Genomic DNA, 25672 nt, shown 5'->3' with positions numbered 1-25672 from the left:
AGTGCAATGGTGCGATCACAGCTCACCACAACCTCTGCCTCCTGGGTTCAAGTGATTCTTCTTCCTCAACCTCCCAAGTACCTGGGATTACAGGCATGCACCACCACACCTGGCTGATTCTGTATTTTTAGTAGAGATGGAGTTTCTCCATGTTGGTCAGGCTGGTCTCCCAACTCCCAACCTCAAGTGATCTGCCTGCCTCAGCCTCCCAAAGTGCTGTGATTATAGTATAGGCATCAGCCACCATGCTGGCCTTTTAATTTTTTTAATGTTTTTGTTTTGTTATTTCTTATGGTCAGATACATATTTTGTATAAATGTGCTTCTCTTAGGCCGTAAAAATTAAATATTGTCAAAAAATTTTGTGTGGACCAGGCACAGTGGCTCATGCCTATAATCCCAGCCCTCTGGGAGGCCAAGGCTGGTAGATCACTTGAAGTTAGGAGTTTGAGACCAGCCTGGCTAACATAGTGAAACTCCATCTCTACTAATAATACAAAAATTAGCTGGGCATGGTGGTGGATGAATGTAATCCCAGCTACACAGGAGGCTGAGACAGGAGAATCTCTTGAACCCAATAGTCAGAGGTTGCAGTGAGTCAAGATTGCGCCATTTCACTTTAGCATGGGTGACAGAGGGAGACTCCATCTCAATAAAATTTAAATTTAAATTAAAAACTTTTTTATGGTATACAGCTTCTAATACTAGAGACTTTGGGTCTACTCTTTATGGAATTTGCTTAATTTGCAGCTTTTCATTTTTGAAGAAGCTAAAAATATTTCCTTCTTAAATATAATCATTCTGATTTACATACAGAATAATATCTTTTTGATATAAAGAAGGCATCTAAAATCATTTCATATATACTAGTGATTGCTAGTTTCTTTTAAAATTATTGATCTTCAAATATATATTTGAATTTGACTGTTAAGAGGAAGATAAGCTCTTTTGAGTATCAGACCATACCTTTCTTGATCAAAATATCCTGAATGATTCCTATCCTGGAGGGATTGACATTATTTTATATTTTATTTTTGTCTGGCAATGCTATTTTTTTTTCTTATTTGTAATTCAGAATTAATAACTATATTTAGGGTCAGGTAGAGGAGAAATTGACTTGAGGAGTATTAACCCAATATTGGACCAGTGGTAACTATGTCAAGCCATAGATTTACCTTATATGTTACTCACAGGTAACTTCTTGTATGGAATTCTGTATTAAGTATAGCAGATATGTAAACCCTCAACAGAAATGATCAATATTTTATAATTAAAAACCCACTCCCAGATTTTCCTTTAGTCCTTCCCTCCTACTTTTTATTAATAAAAATGTTTCACTCTCAGATGTTTAGAGAAGAATTGTACTAACATTTGCCATGGTTTGCCCCCATTTAAGAAAAACTGGGGAATTAATGTCCTAGTTCTTGGAAATCTAGATATTCCTTCATTCCTTTAGCATATCTTTAAAGTTAAAATGAACAAAGGCTTTCTCTTCAAGTGTTCCTAAGGCAATGAAAGGTTTATGTTCATTTAGGATTTTTTTCCCTTGAAAATTCATTATGTTTTATTTTGGAGAAGTCAGAGGACCAGAAAGCTGCCTAGTCCCCTGACTCCCTGCATCTGTTCTTCTGCAGAGGGAGTAAAAGAGTGTGGACTTGCCCTCACAGAGAGTGGATTTAGCGTGTGGATTTAGATAGGTGAGCAAACTATCTTCATAGGAGTAGTGATGTGGTTTATCCAAACAAGGGAGCCATGAGGCAAGTTCTGTTATTTTTACCCAGCTAATATGGATGATGAGACTGGTAGCTGTTTCAGATTTTTAATTTGAAGACTGTATTTCTGTGTTGCAGGCAATTTTGTAAAGAAAAGTATTTTTCCTCCTTGACTTTTTTTCCCCCAGAAACGTAGTTGAACTTTGTGTTCTTGCAAACATACAAATGGAATGTTGAAAAATAATGTGGCCTAAAACCAGTGAGGCAACACATTTTGGTAATCCAATTTAACGAAATGTTTATTATATGTTACCTGTCCAGGTGGTATGGATCATACACATGTGAATAAGACCTGATTCTTGCCCTCTAAGGGCTCAGAATAGAACAGGAAAAATGGAAGCAGATACCTAACCGATCATAGATATATTAAACTTTTGACTAAATTAAAGGATATAACCTAGGTTTATTCAAGTAGATTAGGAAGTATCAAAGTGCATATAGCTAACTTAAAACCAAAATGTTTTCCTGTCTTCTAAATGACTATTTCCTTCAAACTACTCATTGATTATTATACTTCATCTTTGAGTTAAAGAAACTGTTAAATAGCTGTGGGTCCTACCTGTTATGAATATGCACTGAGAACTTACTCAAGGTTAGGACTATGGATGATAAAACATATGAGACGTAGTCCTTGACTAGACTGTCCGAGGCCTAGATAAGGGAGTTGGACACATGAAGAGATAATTACTATAAGTTTTTTAAGAACTGTAATGGAGGCACCTAAAAACTGGTGTGAGAACTCAGCAAAAGGAATGCAGAGAGCCAAGAAAGTATTGACAGATTACATGGTATTTGAATTGTATCATGTATAAGTAAAACTGTACTATGTGAAAAAATTGGGGAAGGACATTGTGAGCAGAGATAACAGCACATGAAAGCTACTGGTATTTTTTGTAAAGTGGCTAGGCATGTTCTTTGAGGTTTACTGTGAGAAGATGGATTTTTAGAAGGGTGTGAGAGGTAGGCTAGAGAAGAGAGGGTGAGACTGAGGCTGGAAGACCACAGTTAAATATTAATCTCTATAGGCAGCACTTACTGTGATACCATTCTATAAGGAATGGGGGTAAAGGGGATCTTTGCAGAGAGTTACATAATTATGTTTGTGGCTGGAATAGTGTCCTGGATAAGGTAAGTAGGATGAGGTAGGGAGGAATTCTTAAGAGAGGGGTTGATTAAGAAACTTTCATACTTGTTCAGGGAAGCCCTGGCAGGGTAGGGGCATTGAATCCCATTTTTATTACAAAGGCCTTTTGTAAAACGAGTGTTAAAGTTGATTTTAAAACGTCTGATTAGTTTGTTTTTAAAACATTAATATCTCTTAAAGTCTTCTTGAAGACCGTAAGATGATTTGTGCAGGGATCCAATTTACATTTCTCCGTAAAGTTCTCATATTTTCCTGTTTTCCCTTTGACTTAGCAGAGAACATTCCACTCATTTGTAATGAAAAAGCAGGCCTGAAGCTTAGGTTTTTGAATAGAATGATTTAGAACTCATTTTCTGCTCTCTGGGCAGAAGGGATAGGCCAGCATCAGCTGGGCAAACTGCTAATCTCTCTGGTTTGTCTGTTTCCTGCAGTGGGGGATTTGTCCCTGGGGCAGCAAAGGATTCCCTCAGTGGCTGGGCCTGCCATTTAGCATGTCAGGCAGTTGCCAGGAGAACCCTCTGGCTTTGTTCCTGGATGTGAGAGTGGACTGGTGGCCAAGTTTAAGGTCATGGCATTCCTTCCCTTACAGCAGCTGACGTCAATTAGGAGAATTCCCCTTGCCTGCACTCTGAGGAGAGTTAAGCAGGGATAGGAATCTGATGTCTTCTGGGACCTAAAAGATCAGTGTTTATTCTCCCCCTACTGTTACTTGTCACTATGAAGTAGTGTGGCCTTAGTTTATATGGAAATAAATTATTGCGTCTGGGGCATTTTGCCCACTTGTGATTTTAGTGGCCAAATCTTTAGGGCCTGCCCTGCAGCCAGAGACCTATTTTGGTATCCGGCCCACTGCTGGCAAGTCAGCACATTTCAGTCCCAGCCTGTGGCAACCACACATCATTTTGATGTCCTTATACTCCTTAATTTCAGCCCTTGGTTAAAAAAAGTGATTATGATTATAAAAGGTGACTGCATGAGAGCCAAAGTCCTTTGATCTGTTCACCTCTGGTCTTGCACATTGTTCTTGGAAACCCATTTTACAAATGTGAAAAGGGAGACTTTGAAAGGTAGAGTCAGTGTTTCCAAACTTGAGCATAGATCAGAATCACCTGTAGGGCTTCATAAACTATACATTGCTGAATTCTACCTCCAGAGTTTCTGATTTCATAAGTCTGGAATAGGGCCTGAGAATTTGAATATCTGAGTTCCCAGGTAATGATGGTGCTCTTGATCTGGGACCACACTGTGGGAATCATTGATTTAGGAATTTAGACTGAAGTCTCATAGCTAGTAAGCTGAAGACCTTGCTTTAAACAGGCATTCATCTACATAACCTATGCTTAGCTATTATACTATATTGCATATACTATTCTACCTCTGCATTGTAAGGTTAAAGTCTTGTGCTTTCAATTCCCATGACAAGAGTGTTTTCTTGCTCATGGCTAAAGAAAACGTACAAAGAATACTGATGCAAGAAGTAAAAGGAATAAATTATTTAATTTGACTGTTGACAATAATTTATTATATTTTAAATAAAGATGTATTTCTATAATACAAGGGGGAAGGACAAAACAAAACGCTTAGCATATTTGGGATATAGAGTTTATGTATGTAGTTCTTCCCAGAAAAAAACATTCATAGTGCTTTTCTGTATAAGCTCTTTGGGAGTTTACTATAGAAAGTTACTACTGGGACAGTTTATCCAACAAAAAATGTAAGCAAGGGGATCAAAATCATGTTTCAGTGGCAATGAATACAGTATTCTATTGCCAGATATAGGTGATGGGGAGGAAGGCAGCAAATCACACTGCCATGTGTGTACCTATGCAGCAATCTTGCATGTTCTTCACATGTACTGCCAAACCTAAAATGCAATAAAAAAGGACGAAACCTTATACTGTAAGAAAAAAAAAAAAAACAAAACAGAATAAATAAAAGCATGCATAATACACACAAAAAAAGAATAGCTGAACCATAGAAATTCAGTATTTGTGTGTACAAATCAGTAATACTCTATTAACATCAATAAACATGTAGCACTATCTATGGGAAACATTTGACAGTCATTACAATTACATCATAGTTACAGAAACTATTTTACTTTAAGACACAGTGTACCTATTCCTTTTAACATCTCATGAACTGGTACTTTTCACAAATAGTGACATATTTAAGCACCTTTGGTAAAGCAATGCCTGTTGTTTTCACAGGAAGACAGACAGCCTTGAAATTATTATTATTAAAATTTGAAAATAATTATTGGCAGTAATAATGCTCTGATTCTTTTGGAGAAAACCAAAATGTATTAAAATCCATACTATTGTGGCTTTAAGAGAACTGGTGTTTCAGGTAACACTGAAATGCCTCCAGATAAGGAAGGAGTATTTTCTTAGGTACCTTAAAGAAAAAATTATAGATGTTTTCCTTTGTCTACCCAGGTAATGCTCATGTTTCCAATCTCATCTATGTTATACTCATGTTTCCAATCTTATCTGTATTCTAGTTTCTCATCGAAGTGTTCCTAATAATTTCAGACTTCATTGATTTTGTTCTCTTTCTGAGTCAGCAACATGTATGGACTATAATGGACAGTCCAAAATACCAGTCACTGACTGGTACTGATCCATAACAAAAGTTTTCACTGATCCAGAGTGAATGTTTCATTTTCATTTTTGTGAGAATGTTTTCTTTTTGACACTATGGTGACAGTAGATAGTAATTTTTTATGGTTTTAGGGGAGAGAAACTGAGTTGTTTTTGTTGTAAAGCTAACATGTTAAGTTCTTGTGAGTTTTTTTGCCATTCACTATTACAAAGACTGTACTTTTTAACTCATAGTGTTCACACAACCCTGTGAAAAAAGTACTGTTATCAGCTCTACAAATGAGGAAACTAAAGCTCAGTGAAATTGTATATCTTACTAAGGTTACCCAGCTAGAAAGTGCCAGAATTGGGATTACATCCCAAGCAGTTCTACTGTGTCTATTTCTGTTTTATTTGGAGGTGAAAGTTAATTTTACAGGTTTATGAAATCATTAAATCTGGAAGTAACCATATATAGCATGACATTAACTGTATTGTCCTGAATAATAGTTTTGTTTCATACTATTATCCTACTAAAGGTTAAGCATCTGAGGATGTAAACATGCATTGTGGCTTGGTGGATATTATTCTATTTTAAAATAATTTTAGTATAAATGCACTGCTGATTTGTACATAGTACATGGTAAAATAGTATAATGGAAATGTAGGGAAACCTCTAGAGTAGGTATTTATATATGTGTGTCTTTGTGTCAGTTTACATAACCATTTACATAGCAGTTATCTTTTTATTCTTTTCCATTTTCCTGAATTTGTTGATTTTACTGATTTCTCTCTTAGTGGAGTGTTTTGAACACGGACACATGAGATACTGGATGAATACACAAATCTGTTTAAAAGCTCTTATAGAAGAATCTGTGGTTTAATTAGTGGATTTGTAAAAGAAAAAGAATATTAACTTTGATGCAGCTACTTTACTATTTTGTAAAGTTACTGTTTTGGTATATAAAATGTGATGTTATTTTAAAATGAGAAGTAAGTGCTTTTAGGTCCAAACCTTGCTAATGTAAAATGTATTACCTGAGAGAAGGCCTTCGGGCAGTTCAGTCCTGTTTTTGTGTTTGACCTGGAGGTCAGATAGCTTGTTCTTCTGTATTTTGTCTGCTTTGCCAGCAGCATCACTGAGCATTGCCTTATGAAGTAACATGGAAATCCATGGAATGTTTTGATACCTAAGTCAGTCTGTTGAGGAGGTAGGGAAAAGCCTTCAAAAAAGTCCAGTGTTCTTTTCCTCATATTAAACCCTAAAAGGTCTATGTACAAACTACTTTTATATATGCAAATCCATATTTTAAAGAGATAACAAACTGGTAAGAATTTTCACTTTTAGGTTGCTTTCATCATATGAAAGTAACATTTATAGCAAAATGTATTTTGAAAATGTAGGATTATACTGATTATATGGTTATAGAAGTAAAAACGAGTATCTTATCCATGATATAATCAAGTGTTTTTCAGTAATTTTTCTGAAACAACATTGTATTTTAATATGAAGATTAGTAGGAAGAAAAATTTTAGGTAGAAATAAGGGAAGCCTCATATGATTAACCAAGTTTCCTTTTGCTCTTATGGCTCTGTTCATAATGACTTATTTATCTTCGTATAAAAAGATGTCAAGATCACCATTTTGTTTCACTGCCTTGCCTTTCAGATTCATATATTTTTGTTATATTCAAGACAGTATTACTGTTAGTTTTCTTTGGATTTTATGATTTATGTGAGACATTTTAATATGAAAAGATCTATTTGGAATTTGTGAACCTGATTCCAAAAAATGCAGTTATTAAATCTCACGATCTCTGAATGTGCTATGTGATTTAAGATGCCATCTGGTGGTATGCATTTGATCCACCCAGTTGTTCTTTTAACTGCTCTCCAAATCATACATCCTGTATTGCTTATGAAGAAGAATATTTTTGAAACGACATGCAGACGTTTGTTTTTGTTTCAAACAAAGAATCCTTTGTGTTTTCCTTTCTGTTTTCTCGAAGTAATATGCGTGTTTGCTTTGGTCTTTGTTAATAAGCATAATCTGATTCTTTCTTACAAAGCATTATAATCAGGCTGCAATTTCAGAACACAGCTTTGGTCACAGACATTTGTAGATATTCAGCATCTTGTTTAAAATCCTAGTTATGTGTTTTTCATTGGTTTTGAAAAGGTAAAATTTGATTGGCTATTTGGATATCATGTGGTGAATAAAAGATTCTCAGATAACCAAGCATGAGACAGAAATTATTCATTTGAAATTCTCTTTCTCATGTTTTAAACATTAAAGGCCAACTCCTTCAAAGGTGGACCTTAACTTAATCTCAACTACTGCTTTGCCTGCTTCAGGAGATAAGCTGGTAATGTTTATTAAATATATATCAAAGGTAGGTGAAAGCTAGACATTAAATTGCCTGCATTATTGATACAAAATATCAGTTCCACTTAAGATTCTGAATTGAAGAAATGTTAAAAATGCATGAGATGATTTTATCCCCTTACAAAATAGTTTGTGGCTGGTTATCATAGTTTATTAAGCACATGGTGGCAGTGAGCTAACTCACAGATTTTTCCCCCTTTGTAGCCTGTTTTGAGTTCTCAGATTATTTTCAAACTTCTGGTTCAGCCAGATTATCTTCAAAAAAAGAAAATGACGGAAGTAAGAAAAGGTGAGAATAGGAAATGTGATTTAATCTCTGCTATGCAGGTCACCTGAGGTATATCTGTAGGATATCAGAGTGGTGGAAGAAACTGCAGCAGTAACTTTATTTTCACCCTATCCAGCATAGTGTCCACATAAAACTGTGGATCTCTAAGTTACCATTCTGCGTCTGCCACTTTTACATTTCCCAAATAATATGCAACTTTAGATTGTTTTCTGGCATTTAAATCAGAAAAATGTTGCAGGGATTTCCAGTGAACTTTCTCCGTCTCACTGGCAACCCTAAACAATTTGGGGGCATTTTCTATACCTCTTTGTCAAGCTTTCTAGGGTTTCTAGAAAGCTCAGGCTGTCTTTATAACAATTTCTTAGTATGTTTCAACATATGTTAATAAGAAAACACTAGGCACGTGTTTCAGTTGGAGAAATGAAGAAATTGTAGGTTAAAGGATTATGTGTCAAAATAACATAATATTGATTAACGTCAGTTATGCCTTTATTCTATTGTACACTGTAAAGAAATTTAAACCATTTTTAGATAGGAGTTAATTTTTCAGGTTCTGTTTTAAGCAATGAATGAACTGAACATTAACTCTGGGAGATAGATGTTCTGTGGATATCGATGTAATAGATGAGAAAACTGAGACATGGGAAGGTTTACAGAACTTGCCTAGGGTCGTAGACACAGGGTATCTGCAGTTTGGAGCTCTTGGTTCTAAGGCATGGCCCTTCCACTAAAATATTACTCAGTGCCAAGCAGTCTGGTTCCAGAGACCAATGTCTTACGAGACAGGGAAGGTGGCCATAAACCATTGATTAAAATATTCTTGAGTAGGAATTTATCCTATTATTCTCCATTAATGCTTTGAAACAAGTTTCTAATGGACCCCCATGTTTATAAATACCAAATTATTTCCTCAACATCATGCAACCTGTAAAGAGGGCATGCTACAGCTAGTGAAGTTACTAGGTGAAGTGAAAATTAGAATGTTTAAAGAGCTAGTTAATATTTTTAAAGTGAACACATAGTTTTTCTTTTCTTTTTTCTTTTCCCACATGACCTTGTTTCAAAAGTTTAGTTTTAGAAATTGCTTTCAAGTGCCTGTGTTAGAGATATTGGAATCATTTTAAAACAGTCTTGAAATCTTTTGAGTATCCCTCTTTGAAATTCAGATGATTTATATAAGACTTCAGTTCCTGTTGGTCCTCTAGTAAAGGATGAAGCCCAGAATTATTTTCTTCTTCTTCCTTCCACCTCTTTCTTCAGAATTCTCATCAAACAGTATTTATTGTATAACACATAAAAATAAAAAATATTATTACCTCACCAATCTCAACTGAAATTTTACTTTTTTTTTCTAGTTAGAAGAATTTTGGCATGCAAGTTCGAAATTACTATATGTATTTGTGCTACCTAAGAAGACAATTTAAACTATTGACTTTGGCATAAGACCAAATAAATCTTCATGGTGTCATTTGACTACCATTTAAAAAGACATTTTGGACCTCCCTCTTGGCTTAACTAAGGCATATAGCTTGCGGTCTTCTGCATCCTGCTCCTTCTTGCATTTCTGTGCGATGGCCACAGTTCCCCCAGTGGCTCTGTTTCCTGCCTGATGCTGCCATAAGCCCTTGCCTCACCCTAGAATAAAGTACCTAGGTTAGTCCTTCCCTTGGAACTCCAAGTGCTGAAGAATGGTAATTTGCATTCTTTGGACCTTTATTACATGCCTAACAATATACTAAAGGTTTTATATGCTCTATTGAGCAATCTTTTGAGGTGGAGGTACTGTTGTTATTACTAAAGTTAGAGAAGCAGTTTTGTCCAGTAGATATATAGTATGAACTACATACGTAATTTAAATTTTCCAAGAGCCACTTACACATTTTAAAAGAAACAGGTGATGTTATTTTTAATAATATATTTTATAACTACAACTCTCCAAAATATTATCATTTCAACATGAAATCAATATAAAAATTATTGATAAAATATTTCACATTCTCTTTTTACTAAGTCTGATGTATATTTTATATTTAAGATGCATTTAAGTCTGACTGTATTTCAAGTGCTCAATTGCCACCTGTGGCTAGTGGCTACTATATTAGACAGCAGTTGTAGATAAAGAAGCTAAAGCTTGGCAAATAACTTAGGATAAGAGCCTTAGTAAATGCAGCAGCTGGAACCAAGTGCAGGGAACTGATTCTGGACCTCAAGCTCTCAATCAGCACAGTATACTATCTATCTCAGGACCTGAATAGGTTTCTTCCTTCAATTCACAAGCATTGCCTTGTTAGATTCTTCTTTGGCTTTAACTGCCTGTGTCATGACTATCGAGCATAGTCAGATTGTATTCTCTACCTATTTCTGTTTCAGTTGATCCTATGGTGTTTGTTCTGTGTCTTTGATCCCTTTCCCTGTTGCGTCAAAGGACATAAAATCACAGACCACTGCAGTCTATGGGAGTCACTTACCTTGTTTTTCTAACCTAGCTCCTTTTGTCTTACCAAATGGTGAGCTTGGACCTGTAGAATGTACACTATTTGCGACTTCCAGTTGGCAGAAACTATATTCTTTTTCTAACCCTTCTGCTCTGTCCACCCTGGCAGGCTTTGTTTTATAGTCCTAGGTGATCTTGTGCAAAACCATCATATTAATTTCATTAAGGCATTATTTTTATTAGCATGCTATTGCTCAGAAAGCCTCTGTGACTACCATTCCTCATAGTCGTTAGCGATTCTTAAAGCAGTGTGGCACATACTTCATAGGATAAGTGTACCATAATTTATGATGACTCAATTAGGGTTGAACAATGAGATACTGAAGCAAGAATGTGGAAAAGCAAAGCAGTGCAATAGCCTTGATACAGAAAGTCAACAGCCTCCAGCATGTCTTTCACACAACACCAAATGGAAAAACTTGGATCAAGAAAAGGGATGCAGGCCGGGTGTGGTGGCTCACACCTGCAATCCCAGCACTTTGGGAGGTCAAGGTGTGCAGATCACGAGGTCAGGAGTTCGAGACCAGCCTGGCCAATATGGTGAAAACCCCGTCTCTACTAAAAATACAAAAAAATTAGCTGGATGTGGTAGTGCATGCCTGTAGTTCCGGCTACTCGGGAGACTGAGACAGGAGAATCACTTGAACCTGAGAGGTAGAGGTTGCAGTGAGCCAAGATCACGCCATTGCACTCCAGCCTGGGCGACAGAGCAGGACTTTGTCTCATAAAAAGTAAATAAATACATAAATAAATAAAAATAAAGAAAGAAAAGGGATGCATTGTTTATAATGGTAACAAAATGTCCATTTTATAGGAGGTAACTTTGAGAATTAAAACTTTTTCTGATATGTTTTTAATCACAAAATTTTTTTATTTTAAGATCTCAAATAGAGTTAAACAGGGCAACGGATTTTAATAGTTTTCATTAGAGGACATTGTAACACACTATTCTATAGAATTGAGTCGATCATGCACTATATTTTTTATCCGAACCTTCATTCCTTCAGTTTCTTTTTTTGTCTAAGTGGTGCACATGGCCACTCAGCTGAAGACTAAATTTTGTAGTTTCCTCTGTCACTATATATGGCTGAGTGACTAAGTTTTGGTGAATGGGATATAAGCAACAGTAGCAAGTGTTACTTTCTGATTATGGAACTAAGAAATTTCATATCCTCCTTGCTTCCCTTTTCCCTTCTTGCCAATACACTTAGGATGGCAGGAGCCAAAGATGCCATTCTAGCCATGAGACGGAGATCATATGTTGGGTATGGCAGAGCAACAAGACAGAAGGGCTGCTGGGTCCCAATGTTGTGTATAAGCTGTGTTTTCCCAAATCGCTTCTATCCAAAGAAATAAGCTTTTATCATATTTAAGCTATTGTTATATCTGGGTCTTTTAAATATTTTTTGGCCTGCATTCTAATACTATATTAGTTTGTTTTCACCCGAGGCTGGGTAATTTATCACCGAGGCTGGGTAATTTATCAAAGAAAGAGATTTAATGGACTTACACTTCTACATGGCTGGGGAGGCCTCACAGTCATGGTGGAAGGCAAAGAGAAGCAAGTCACATTTTAAGTGGGTGGCAGCAGGCAAAGAGAGCTTGTGCAGGAAAACTCCCAGTTTTAAAACCATCAGATCTCATGAGACTTACTCATTATCAAGAGAACAGCATGGGAAAGACCTGCCCTCGTGATTAAGTTTTCTCCCATGGGGTCCCTCCCACACCTGGAAATTCACAATGAGATTTGGGTGGGCACACACCCAAACCATATGAAACACAAAATCTAAGTTTATTAATGCCTTTCCTACAGATTGTTACCTATGTATCCCACCATAGCTACCATCATTCCCTGCCACAAACCCTGTTCTTTTCCAGAGAGAAACCAATATATTATTCTTTTAATGAACATTGATTATCTTTGTTTCTCTGACTTGAGATACATCAGAAAAATGCCATCTACCTGAGGTATGCCTTCTGTTTTGTTGTTGTGCTTTGTTTTGGTTTTGTTTTTCACCACCACTGTGAATTCTGTACAATGCCCAAGAGCAGGCTCAGGTCCTATGTCCTCTGGAAAGATTTTCTTGAATCCTCAAATAACAACATCTTTCTCTTCCCCTAATTCCCAGTGCATTTTATTACTTAAGCCTATTCAATTTAATGTTTATTAGGTAGTATCTTCTCACTCCCAGCTAAACTGAAAATTCCTTGAGGGAAATAGCTGTATCTAAAACTTCTTGAAAGCAATCTTAGCATCTGTCCCAATGCCTGTCTGTATTAGGTTATTGAATCCAATTTGATTTGATTTTGTTTAACACCAAAAAAAATGTTAATTGAATCTTAATCTATCATCTTAAAAATTGTTAGGACTTAGAGATACTTTTACACAATTATTTTTTAAAGGAAAGATTAAGGATGCTTTCCAATTTTTCCCAGTTTCTTATTCTAGAAATAGAGAAAAGCACAGTGTAGCCCAGTATGATAACTTAAGAGTAAATAATCACATATTAAATTATTCAAAATCTTGCCTTTTTATTCCATACAAACCACTGACAATTAAATTATCGTCAACTCTTATTTTGATTTTTATAGGCTTCCTAGTGATCATGGTTAAAATTGATAACGCCCCTAATTGTGCTGTTTAGCCTGTCTCACCCCCCACCCTCTTTGTAAGTAAGTCTCCTCATAATTTCTTTTTCTTTTTCTTTTTTTTTTTTTTTTTTTTTTTTGAGATGGAGTCTTGCTCTGTCTCCAGGCTGGAGTGCAGGGGCACAATCTCGGCTCACTGCAACCTCTGCCTCCCAGGTTCAAGCCATTCTTCTACCTCAGTCACCTGAGTAGCTGGGACCACAGGCGTGTGCCACCACGCCCAGCTATTTTTTTTTTTTTTTTTTTTAAGTAGAGACCAGGTTTCACCAGTGTTGGCCAGGATGGTCTCGATCTCTTAGCCTCGTGATCCACCCTCCTCGGCCTCCCAAAGTGCTGGGATTACAGGCATGAGCCACCGCACCCAGCCATAATTTCTTATCTAAAGATTTGACAACTCCTTTGTGTGCTTCTCATGGCAAATTCATATTGCTAAATTTCATATAATTATAGAATTCTAAGATACTTTCATTTTAATGTGTTTCGTTTTCCTGTCAAATGTGATTTTTGAGTGGTCTGGCTCCAAAATATAATGGGATTTTCTGTGTATTTTTATCAGATTCTGCTTTTATATTCCAGATTGAGGAAAATTAAAAATTGGAAAAAGTATTTGCATAACATTTTTACTAAAATAATTTTTAAAACACTTTTATTTTCCTTTTATATTCTAAGTTATATAAATTTCATTTATTTTAAATATATTATTTTATTTGAGCTTTGTTATGTTATCTTTGTGGACCTTGTTTTAAAAAGTCTCCTCAGGTTTTAGAGTATTGAGTATTTGAAACTTTTTTGATGTTTAATTCCTTGTATTTTGTAGCCATCAACATATTTATAAATGTCCATAATATACCCAGTAAAATCTGTGTAAGTCGAAATACTTAGTATGTTATTTTTTAATTTTCAGTATGGTGACCATAAACTTATGATATCGTACCAATATGAAAAAATTCTCATGAAAAGCTAATAAAGGGGGAAAAAGTACTTGCCAATATTATTTTAACATCCTTAAATATTAAAAAAAATTTCAAAGCAACTCTTATTCTATTTTATTTTATTATTATTTTTAGTGACAGGGTCTTGCTTTGTCACCCACCTGGTGTGTATTGATGCAGTCATAGCTCACTGTAAACTTGAACTTTTGGGGGCTCAAGTGATCCTCCCACCTCAGCTTCTGAGTAGCTGGGACTATCATGTAGTAATACAGTGCACTTATGAGGTACATACCACAGTGCTCAAGTAAATTTTATTTTTTTGTAGAGACTCACTGTGTTGCCTAGGATGGTTATGAACACCGGGCCCCAAGTGGTCCTCCCTTTTTGGCCCCCAAAGTGCTGGGATTACAGGTGTGGGCCACTGCACCTGGCCAAAGCAGTTTTTACCCTAACATCATCATGATCTGGAAACTTAATTTACTATTAGTTTAGGTTATGGGTAGCTCTCAAATTCCCAGTATGAGAATACTGTGGGTGAGCTCACTATTGCCAGGGTTACTGTAGCAAGATACAATGCTAATTACTGATTCAAAATAAAAAAAATTCAGTAATTATCAGGGAAGGTCAACTTCCAGAATTAACTAAGCCATACAATTATAGATAATATGAAATACAGTTTAACTGTCAGACATCCACAGACAGTGAGTTAAATGCCAACTCGTATAGGCCTTTTAAAAATGGCCTACAAGGAGGGTGGTTTTATTTTCTCTGTCTCCATTGTGATTTTTGCTAGTGACCCATGGCTATGTTTTAGCTCTTTACCAGCTGAGCCAACTCTTGGATTGTGAGTAGAACTCACTTGTTGATTATGGGTACTAAATTGGATGATATTACAATTCATCATTCAAACTGGTACACATTTGAAAGTAAACCGGGATGCAGTTAATAATTATACTACCGTAGCACATTTAATCCAGAATGTTCCAGACAAACTGAGGTATTAGCTTGTCTTGGTACTGTGCCTTGAAGGTCTCCAGTTTCCACCTCTGCCCATCTTTACTAAATATGACCTCACATTCTTAATATTGGCCAACTTGAACATATAACTTTGGGTGCACTAATCATTGTCCTGTCATTTTTGGGTTACTACAGAATGATGTACCACAAGTACAGATTATAATTATTTGCACTAACAGGCTGGGGATGACTTCATATAAATAATATTTTACATGCAGATTTCGAGTATGTTTGCATTTGAATGTAGACCTGATTGATTCCATAAATTAATACAGTAAAACATTAGAAATTTAACATAGTACTGTAGAGTGGGTCAGTTAGATGTCAAAAATCATAATAAAACATTTCTTATACACATGGGAGAATATATAGGTGTTAAGATCAACACATTATGATGATTCAAATATTTTTCAATGTTTTTAGAATTTTTGTTTATTGAGCATTTACACTGAAATAGGTAGTGTGCGAAGCATATTCATTCAGTATTGTCCAGTTGCTCTTAGCATCAAGTCACTGGTGTCAGCTTGATGGAAGTGATGAGACAAATTACTTCTTTCACCTCTTGAAACATCAGATAAATTGCTGGGGACTAAGAGACAGCCGTGGCTTCCAACCATGGCACAAGTCCCCCTTCTGCAGCCAGGATCGTATCTAGGATGATGCAGTTATGGAAGATAGCATGCTGAGTTTCTATTAATTTGATGAATCACCAAATTGAGACTAGGGGTGGTGTTGTCCAGGGACAAAGTGAATTGCCTCAACAGTGGGTAGATAACCCACTGTTTTTGAGTTGAACTTTTTCAGCTAGGTGATAATTTCCTTGGGATGGTATCCAAAAGGTTGCAAACCTTTCCCTACAAATAGTGGACTCGTGGATGAAATTTAGGCTCAGTTCTGTAGCTATTTTCTTCAAATAGCACTCTAGGAATGAAGATTACACCTACATGAGGACTTGTGATGAAAGTGACATGAAGTGGAGGGAGTGGGTGATTGTTTGGGAGATTAATTCAAGAAAGAGAAGAATATTGTGGGAGTCAGATATGATGAAGGGATTTGTAAGATTGACAATAACAAGAAACAGTTGATTTGGCCAATAGACTTAGGTTCCACAAACAAAATAAGAATCAGTGAGAGTTAGCCAGGGGTCATAGAAATAATTATTTGATGACTAAGAGTGACCAGGGAATACTAATTTTGAAGACAAGGAAAGAAATTGTCAGAAGTGGTTTATGTGTGGTTGGATTGAATCTGAAGAATTAGGACAGAAGGGGCAATAGTAACACTTCTATTCATCTGAGTGCTGTCTGGAGAATGCTCACCAACTTGAGGGCTTTATGTTAGATTTAGTGATGTCTAAGTGTCATGACAAATGCTCATTTCCAGAGAGGGACTAGTGGTAAGGTTATGATGGGAATAGACATGACCTTTTTGAGGTTAGACTGGAGTACTAAACTGCATAATTATCCATAGTAAGTCAACTCCTAAAAGTCAGCTTACTCCTAAAAGTGGCTTACTTTAGTGGATAATTATGGATATTATGCAGTTTAGAATGGTAAAGACAAAGAGAGGAAAGGTTTTAGCAAAACAGGCATTCTGATTTGGTCAGACGACTCTGGGAGCACAGTACCAACAGTCTGTCCAGTAGAGGTCAAAGGGAGACAGTGTGACTATATTGGTTAGATAGAATGCATTATTTTCAGGGGCTGCATGACCATGATTTTAAATAAAAATTTCAAATGTAAAGGTAAGGCTTTTTTGGAGCAGATTTTTATTTTTTGCTTAACTAATCAAGGCCGACTGCTAAAACTTAGTCACCATGCTACTGACAAATCAAATCTGAATATTTGCATATAAAGTAAAACTGAAGCATGAATTCATGCTTGTGTTCTAGATTTTTTCACGTAACAAGTACATTTTATGTGTAGTGGGATGTTTTAAGGGCAATGCTTTGTCACCTAATGAGAAAATCATTGACTTTAGAATGAAACAGAAATAGGCTCTAATCCTGCCCACAAATTACCTAACATGCCCCTCCTCATTTAAACTTCTGTGCAAGTGTTGAAATAATTTCTACCTTACAGTGCCTTGAGACTTGAGATAATGTTGAAAAGCTCTTCACATAATACCTGATATGTAGTAGGAATTCAGTGACCAAAAAATATGATTTATTAGCACTAAAACTGATCTGTATACGTATATTTTCTGAAACCTTCTGTAAATGGATGGATATAAATGTTTATATTTAGTAAACAGAAAAAATAATATTGCTTTGTATGTAGTAGTGTACTCTGGATAAAAATAGTCATTGTTTAGGAATTGAATTATTTTTTCTGCTAAATTTAACATTCTTCATAAGAAATATCAAAGGTTTGCTGATGTATTCAGCACTTAATTCACATTTGCCCTTCTGGTATAAATCAGAAACCATTAAAATAATTCATAATAGAAAATTCAAAAATTCAATTCATAAAATTTATATAAACTCTTTTCTATTTTGTTTGATGTGCTTTCTTACCACCTGAATTCCACTTTTCTTTTGACTCATATGAGTTGTTTGACATTTGGTTCCAAGTAAAAGTATGGTTGTTTTGTTTAGGATCTTCTTGTCATTACTCAACTAAAATAATCCCTTTTTTTCCCGAGCTTAACAGGAAAAGGAAGATGAAAATAATAAGTATTAGTGAAAACTATTGTCTAAAAGCGGTGAGAGTACTGGTCCACTATGAATCAGGAATCCTGAGAGGTTGTGCCAGTTCTGACAATGCCTTCCTGTAATTCATGAAGAGGTTATTCTAGGTGATCTCAAAGCCCTTGTTGGTTTTTGTTCTGTAAATGCATTTCTTACCCAAACTATATGTTACATGACTTCAAAGTGAATATCTTGATTAGTCTAATCAGCGTTTCCTCCTGCTGCCCTTTAAAAACACTTCTGTCAAAGTAACAGATAACCTTAACTTTCGTTATGGTGTGATTTAACTTCCCACCATATGATGAATTCCTGAACATTTAAAAACCAGCAGTTTCATTTTTGTGAGTTCTTCAATATCCAGAATGATTTCCAGCATTAAAATAATGAAGCTTCCACTCCTATGTGTGTTTCTTTTTTCTTTAAAATATAGCGGATCTCTTTCACAAAAACATTTTTCTTCTTGATGCATGCTTTTACATTCTTCTCATATAAATAATATGTGAATTGACTTCTTTTTGATTCGAATAATATTGTTGTGGCTATAGAAAAAAGCATGGTGAAAAAGTGATGGATTTAGGAATTTTCAGTAAAATTTCTTGGGATATCACATACCTATTGACATTTTATTGGTCACATTTTATTGATGTTCATTGGTCACATTTCACTGTAGTTTTTTGGGAGGCTTTTACAGTAGTTGTATTTTAGTCATATAATTAATTTAATGAATAGTTCTATCATTTCTGTATCTTGATTATTTTTAATAGTTAATCACTTGCCCCATATGTCTGATAATTGATCATATGAACTCTATTGCTAAATTATTGACTTTGAAATATGTTTGAATTTTTTCTGTGATTATTTTCCGCTCTAAATAGTCATATAATTTTACTTTCGGAAGAGACTTAGAGACCACTCAGCTACTGGCCTTACAGATTAGGAAGCTTGGAGCAGTCTAGCACTGCCACTCACAGCTGGGAAGTGCTGAACTGGGCCTAGAACTGTGGTCCCTCCATGCTCTTGTGGATTCTCTCCACTATGTCCCATTACCCTTCTTTATCTGTCATCTGTTCCCTTCTGAACAATGGGGAAGTTGATGACTTTACTTCTGCAGCATGTTAGTGTTAGTTTTACGATTTAATTTCTATTGGCTTTATTAAAATTTAGTAAATTTATATACACTAATACATTCAACAGTTATTCTTCAGCAATTGATGTGAGTTTTTCTACTGTTAGCAATCCTGTAGATCACATTTTAACTGACTTTTTCCTACTAACCTTTAAATAAAGTCATCCCTCAGTGTATTTCTCATTTTGTCCTTGACCCGGAGCTCACTTCTGCTTTCTTGCATCATATTTGGCAGAGGGACAGAGGTAATAACCTGAGAGGCGTGATGTTTGTCCGTTCCATGACTATCCTTATTTAACTGCTGGGAAAGTTTCCCTCATCTTCTCCCATAATTATTTTCGAATGTCTTCAGACTTGAGAGAATAAGGTTTTGTGGAGACCACATAATGCAGATGGGAGTATACCAGAGATATCCATTCTGTATTTCCAGTGGAAAATGGAATAAAATAGAATGTTTCCAGTTTCTTAAACTTACTGCTGTGTGGTAGAATCAATATTGTTGTATTTATACCTAAAGAGCAAACTGCTCCACTCCTTTACTGAGGTTTCTCCCTGGCCATTCCTCTCTGTTTGAAAATAGAAGATGTTTCATACTCCAAAGACCACTACTTTCTAGCTGCTTCTTTCTCGTCAACAGTTTAGGACAGACTCAAGTATACACCTCTTTTAATATGTTATACAGCTACAGAATTACAAAAGAAAAATGATATGTGTATATCGCAGATAGCTTTAACTCCCTGTTAACTTGTTAGATGCTCCTTCTTTCTCAAACATTCTAATAGAGTCATAATACAGCATTCCAGCTGGAAGAAACATTAATGCTAAAATCAAATGAGGCAGTATGTTGAAGGGAATAGTGGACCTGCCACTGACCTGCTGTAATAATGTGGGGGCAAACCACTTCAACTCCCTATGCCTCCATTTTCTCATTGATAAAACGCATCAGCTAACAAGGTGCAAAAATTACCTAGTCATCCCTTTTCTCTGATTTCATTCAATTAAAATTGTCTGTTACCGTTTCCCAGGAGTATGCCACAGGTCAGTCCCTAAGTTCTAATTCAAGCTATCACCTTTAGTGTTCCCTTTAATTTCTCAGATGTAAAACGTTTTTTTTTCCTTTACAAGCCCCTTCCGGTTTCCATAGCTTCAAAAACAAGGATGATGTCATTTTAGCTTCTTCTTCCAAAAATTCATTGTTTCTTTTCTTTAGTATTTGTTTTAGGATTTGCTTTCAAGACATTGACACCTTTTATTTCTAGCATTATAGATTATCTTAGATCTTTGTTACATCTCCAAGTATTTTTCAGGGCTTTCAGTCTTATCTTAGTCCTCCGGCTTCCCCCCAAACAAAGCAAACTCCTTTATATCCATAATGCCTGGATTCAAACCCAGCTCTGTGACTTCCCAGCTCTGTGACTGTTCAAGTTATGTATGCTCTGTTTCAGTGTCTACCTAGAGTTGTGGGGATTAAGTGAATTAGTATCTGCCAAGCTCTTATAGCTGCCGGGCATATAGTAAGTGTATGTGAGTGAATGCTGGCCTTTTCAGTCTTACCATAGGCTTTGTTCCCTTTCCCCATCTCACTATGCTTGGCCAACTGAACATCTCATCTTCCCCAGACTTACACTTCATGTCTTTAGATTTTATGTTCTTTTAGATTAAGAAGGGTACCTCAGTTGGCACCCACAGGCTCCCCTTAAATACCTCACAATATGTATAATCTCATGTTTAGGTTTATACAATATGCTTTATAGTCTTGTCACCCTAAAAGTGATTCTCATAGTATTTAAAGCTTTCATACATTGTTAGGAAGAAATGTTGTACTTACTTCAAGAAGATGTTTTAGAAAATATTTAAGCCAGATTACGAGAATATATAAATTCAAAACAATGTATTGTTTGTTTTAAAAATAAGTATACCTAAATCTGTTGCACTTTAATGAAGCATTCCCCAACCCCAGTTGATTTTGTGATATCTTAATGAAAAAAAGTAACAAATAGTTTGGTTGTTTCACTTCCTTGAAAATACATCTTTTAGGTTCATGTTTCAAAAGAGCCACTTTTAAGCAATGCAGAAGAAGGCAACCTTATTGATAAAAACATAAATATTTAATAGAGCCATAGAATATTAAAAGAGCTTGAAAATATAAAGGTGATTGATTTCAGTGACTTCCACATATTTGTTAACAACATGTGGATTTTTGGTTTTGTTTTTCTTTTTTCTGGGGGGAACTTGTGTGTGTGTGTGTGTGTGTGTGTGTGTGTGTGTGTGTCTTTACTTGTTTCTTATTTTAATATAGGGTCTCATTCTGTTGCCCGGGCTGGAGTTTCTTGGAGTTCAGTGGTGCAATCATAGCTCACTGCAGCCTGGAAATCCTGGGCTCAAGTAATCCTAATACCTCAGCTTCCCAAGTAGCTGGGACTACCAGCAACCACCACCATGCCCAGCTAATTTTTTAAATTTTTTGTTGAGACAGGGTCTTGCTTTGTTACCTAGGCTGGTCTCAAAGTCCTGGCCTCAAGTGATCCGCCTACCTTGGCCTCCCAAAATGTGGAGATGACGGGCATGATCCACCACACTTTTTCTTTTTTTAATTAAATATTTAAGTGCGAAATTCCAAATATAAAATATAGAGGCCCTGGTTAACAGAAAGATGATACTACTCTCTCCTGTGACCAAAGACATTCTGGGAAATATATTTGGGAAATGTGTACTTAGCTAAATTTTTTATCCTACTTCTGAAGAAACTGAGGCCCAGAAAGTTTAGTTTCCTTACAGGATAATTCAGCTAGTTAATAGTTGAATGTGGAGTAGAAATCAGAAGTCTTAATCCCTATGCAAGCATGATTTCCACACCTAATTTCATGTTTGCCCCATGAGACTATTTTTATTACAGTTATGTATAATTACTTGGAATTTCATGTGTTTAAGAAAGACCTGGAATTTTGTTGTTAGGCTGATCTAAGTTCAAATTCTGGATCTACCTGTTTTGTCTCTTAAGCAACTTAACTTCTTTGTACCTTATCTTACAGGTAAGATTTTCTTATCTATATAATGGAAGGGTACTAAGAACATATACCTCAGTGAGTTTTTGTTATGCTCTCATATCAATAAATATTATGTATTTTTAGCATTGACATGGTTGTTGTTATTATGATTTAGTTAATTCAGGAATTTTTTTAATTGAAAAATTAAAATTGCTTGGATGGAATACATCTTTGCTAAACTGTTACTTAAAACTTATGTATGCTTACAGAGGGACTTCATCTCTGTGTCTGTTTTTGTATCTCTATGTAAATCCTGATATCACTGTCTTTCTAGTGGATAAGAATAAATTTGGATAAAAATAAATACGATACTATTACTTTTTGGCAGTTAATAAAAATGTCAGTTGCTAGGGCTGGATATAATTGCAGAAACCACCTGGAGCTTCACTTTGCTGTTTGAAATAAAGGCCCTCTAAAGTTTGGATTTTTTTTTTTCCTTAGCACTCAAATTATGAACTACAAGGTTTACAAACTCTTGTACACCCAAGCACCGCCTCTCTGTCTTACCACAATGCTAAATAAACACTCTGCCCACCACACATCCAGCTATTCCTCATTGCAATATAGCTGAGCCTACAGGACATTTTCATTTACACTCCTTACTCCCTCATCCCCCAATAAAGGCAAAAGCTCTGTTCCCTTAATCCCTAAAAGCCACTGTCAGTGCCCAGTCTGTCTTTAGAATCTGGCTGGCCCAATGGCTCTTCTTCTTCACTGACAGGCAGAAGGTGTAGCGAGGGGTGTGAAGAGGGAAGCTGGGTTGTGGAGCTCTGTGTACATGTGGGTTATCATAAATCTGGGAATGCTGGACTTAACTGTCCACTTAACTGTTCTTCAGTGCAAAGAAATCTAATATGTACCTATGTCCAGTTAACTCTTCTTCAGTGCAAAGAAATTGAATATGTACCTATGTAGTTAATTGATTTTGTTAGTCTGAATGGTGAAAATAAAGTAGGGTTGCAATTTTCTAAGCATTTTTTTACAGGATCATTAAAAAATAAAGTGAGGACATGGGTTTTAGAAAGAAGGAGTACTTAGAGACTTATGTTTAATACGTCTTATGGGAATAAGAAAGCAAATGAATTCCCATTGTAAGTTAGAATTTGTCCTGATTTAAAGACTAGTTTCAGCTTCCCTTTGTATTAGAAAACTAGGTGATTTCATGGAAATAGGGCTAAATCTCCTAAGGCTCATTAGAGAAGGGGCTACATGTGCTTAGAAAGGAATCTGAAATGAGGAAGGGGACAAAGACCCGTTTCAAGATTTTGAAGAGAAAGGGAAGTGAGGATGACATTTTGGGGACATTTAGTCACAAGAGAACCGTGACTAACTGTGTTAGTCACAGTGCTGGGTACTTTTGTACATGTTTTCATAATTAAGGCCCTAAAGAACCTCACAATTTGGTAAGTAATTTAGCACCAACTATATTCTAGACACTCTTGTAAGTTTTTGGAATAAATCGTGAATTAGAAGCAAGATGGGTACATACTTCTCTTTGGAGATGAAATAGCTGAAGCTCAATAATGTTAAGAGCTTGTCTAAGGCCACAGAAGAGTCAGAAATGGGATTTGAAAAAATCTCTCTGGTTTTATGCTCAGGTTTTGGGAATATAGCATGAATTTCTAGACATACTCATTTTGAGGAATTTTTTTTCTCTATAAAATAGGGTAATAAAACTTCCACTGCCTGTCATGGGCTTATTATGAGAATCAAGCGGTACTCTGGATATGATGGCATTTCGTATCTTCCTTTCTCCCATTGCTCTCCATCAGTACATTGATATAGAGCATTAATGCTCTGGATTAAGTCATTTACAAGTTTGACTCCTTTAATAAAAAAATGTACACCTGCAGTCTACAAACTATCATTCATTCATTGAATCAGTCAGTCAGCCTACAAATATTTATTGAATGCTGTCATGCATTAGGCATTGTACTAAATATGGCGGTGCCATAGTAAAAGACAGACATGCTCATTTCCTCATGATCCTTATATCCTAGCAGAAATATGTATTAAAAAGATTACACAATCGTACATATTTGTGGTATTACAGAGGAAAACTAGAGACATATTTGTCTCTTTTACCTATGCCTGTTTCCTAAGTAAATTATTTAATAAATTAATGAATGGTGAGAATAAATTCTTCTACAAAGTTGTGACTGAACATGGGCACTTTAGAATCATTCCTGGGTTCATAATCCAGCTTTATGACTACTGGACTTTGGGACTTTACACAAGTTACTTAGCCTGTCCATATTCCAGCTTCCTGCAGAATAGGGATAATAATAGTTTTTTACAGGCTGGAGGAAGGAACACTGGGAAACAGATTAGAAAAGTACAAGATATATAATAATGCACAATAAGATATAGCTATTATTATTATTACTATTGTCATATAGTAGAACTTCATAGCAATGTTCTCTTTTAACCTTAGTATTTACCTACTCTGTCAACCTTCTTTGAAGGGTAGTTTGTTTGTTTGTTTTGTTTTTTTTTTTTAAGAATTGTTCATAAACTGGAGTATGCATCAGAACCAACTATGGATCTCTAAAGAATATACATGCTTAGCTCCGATTGTAGGAGATTGTTATTCAGTAAGTCTGAATTGAGCTCTGCTTTTTACAAGCTCCACAGATAGCCCGGATTGACACACCAAGGTAAAAACTGATGGCTTTCAAATTACACAGAAAGGAGATTGCACACATGTCAGGGAAGGAATGTAAACTACTGGCAGCTACCCAAGGACTTTTCTCTGTGTACCTTGGGTGAGTATTAATAGCTATTTGAAAAACTGTCATAATAAGTGAAACAGTAAACATTTAAGAATTCCTGTAGATGCTAGTTAATTCATTTTTAAATGGAATTGAATTTAAAAAAAAATTGATTACTTGCTGAAATAATTTACTGTACTAGAATGTGAGCTTCTTGAAGACAGGGATTTGTGTCAGTTTCACTGATAATATTGGTAAATAGTAGGTGCTCAATAAATAAGAGTTTAAGTAAATTGAATGAATTTTGAAAGGTTAAGGTATTTGGGGAACAGATAAGAAAGACGAATTATAGCCTATATGGGATTTTTTGAGTTAAGGTAGATGAAACCTGATTATTCTGTTACTTTTCTGAGTAAAATCCAGGTATAACTATATCTAAGAAAAGTGTAGAGACATAGAGAAGAGAAGACATGCTAGGTGTGAGGTTGACTCAAGCATGATGAACATTTTTTCTGCAAATACGAAGGCAGTTTCCTGTTATCTTTTTTTCACCTCTCACCTTACTTCCATGGTACTCTTTCCCAGCCCTTAACGCCTTTCTAATTAGTTAAATTTCATTTATTTATTTGTGGTAACACGCAAAACGTTTATTGCCTTTTTAAAAAAAATTCTGACTGATGCTCTGTGTTATGTAGTTAACTGTGGCTTTAGAATTACCAGGAAAAATTACAGCCTTGAGGACCCAGGAGATTAAAGCCTAACATCTCAGGTACTTTACGGTATATTCTGCCTTTCGATCTCTCTGGGAGATTTTCAGCAAGAATCAGGAGGATAT

The 25672-nt window shown here is 35.7% G+C and overlaps 1 protein-coding gene across 3 annotated transcripts in view; it reads left to right on the top strand.

Moving 5' to 3' along the window:
* PPP3CA (protein phosphatase 3 catalytic subunit alpha) overlaps positions 1-25672 on the top strand; it is a 317625-nt gene that overhangs the window by 150825 nt on the left and 141128 nt on the right. The window lies entirely within an intron of this gene.

The sequence above is a fragment of the Saimiri boliviensis genome, chromosome 3 (assembly GCF_048565385.1).
Source record: "Saimiri boliviensis isolate mSaiBol1 chromosome 3, mSaiBol1.pri, whole genome shotgun sequence".
Classification (NCBI taxonomy): Eukaryota; Metazoa; Chordata; class Mammalia; order Primates; family Cebidae; genus Saimiri; species Saimiri boliviensis.
The sequence above is the reverse complement of the archived record's forward strand: the minus strand, read 5'-3'. Positions and strand labels throughout refer to the sequence as shown.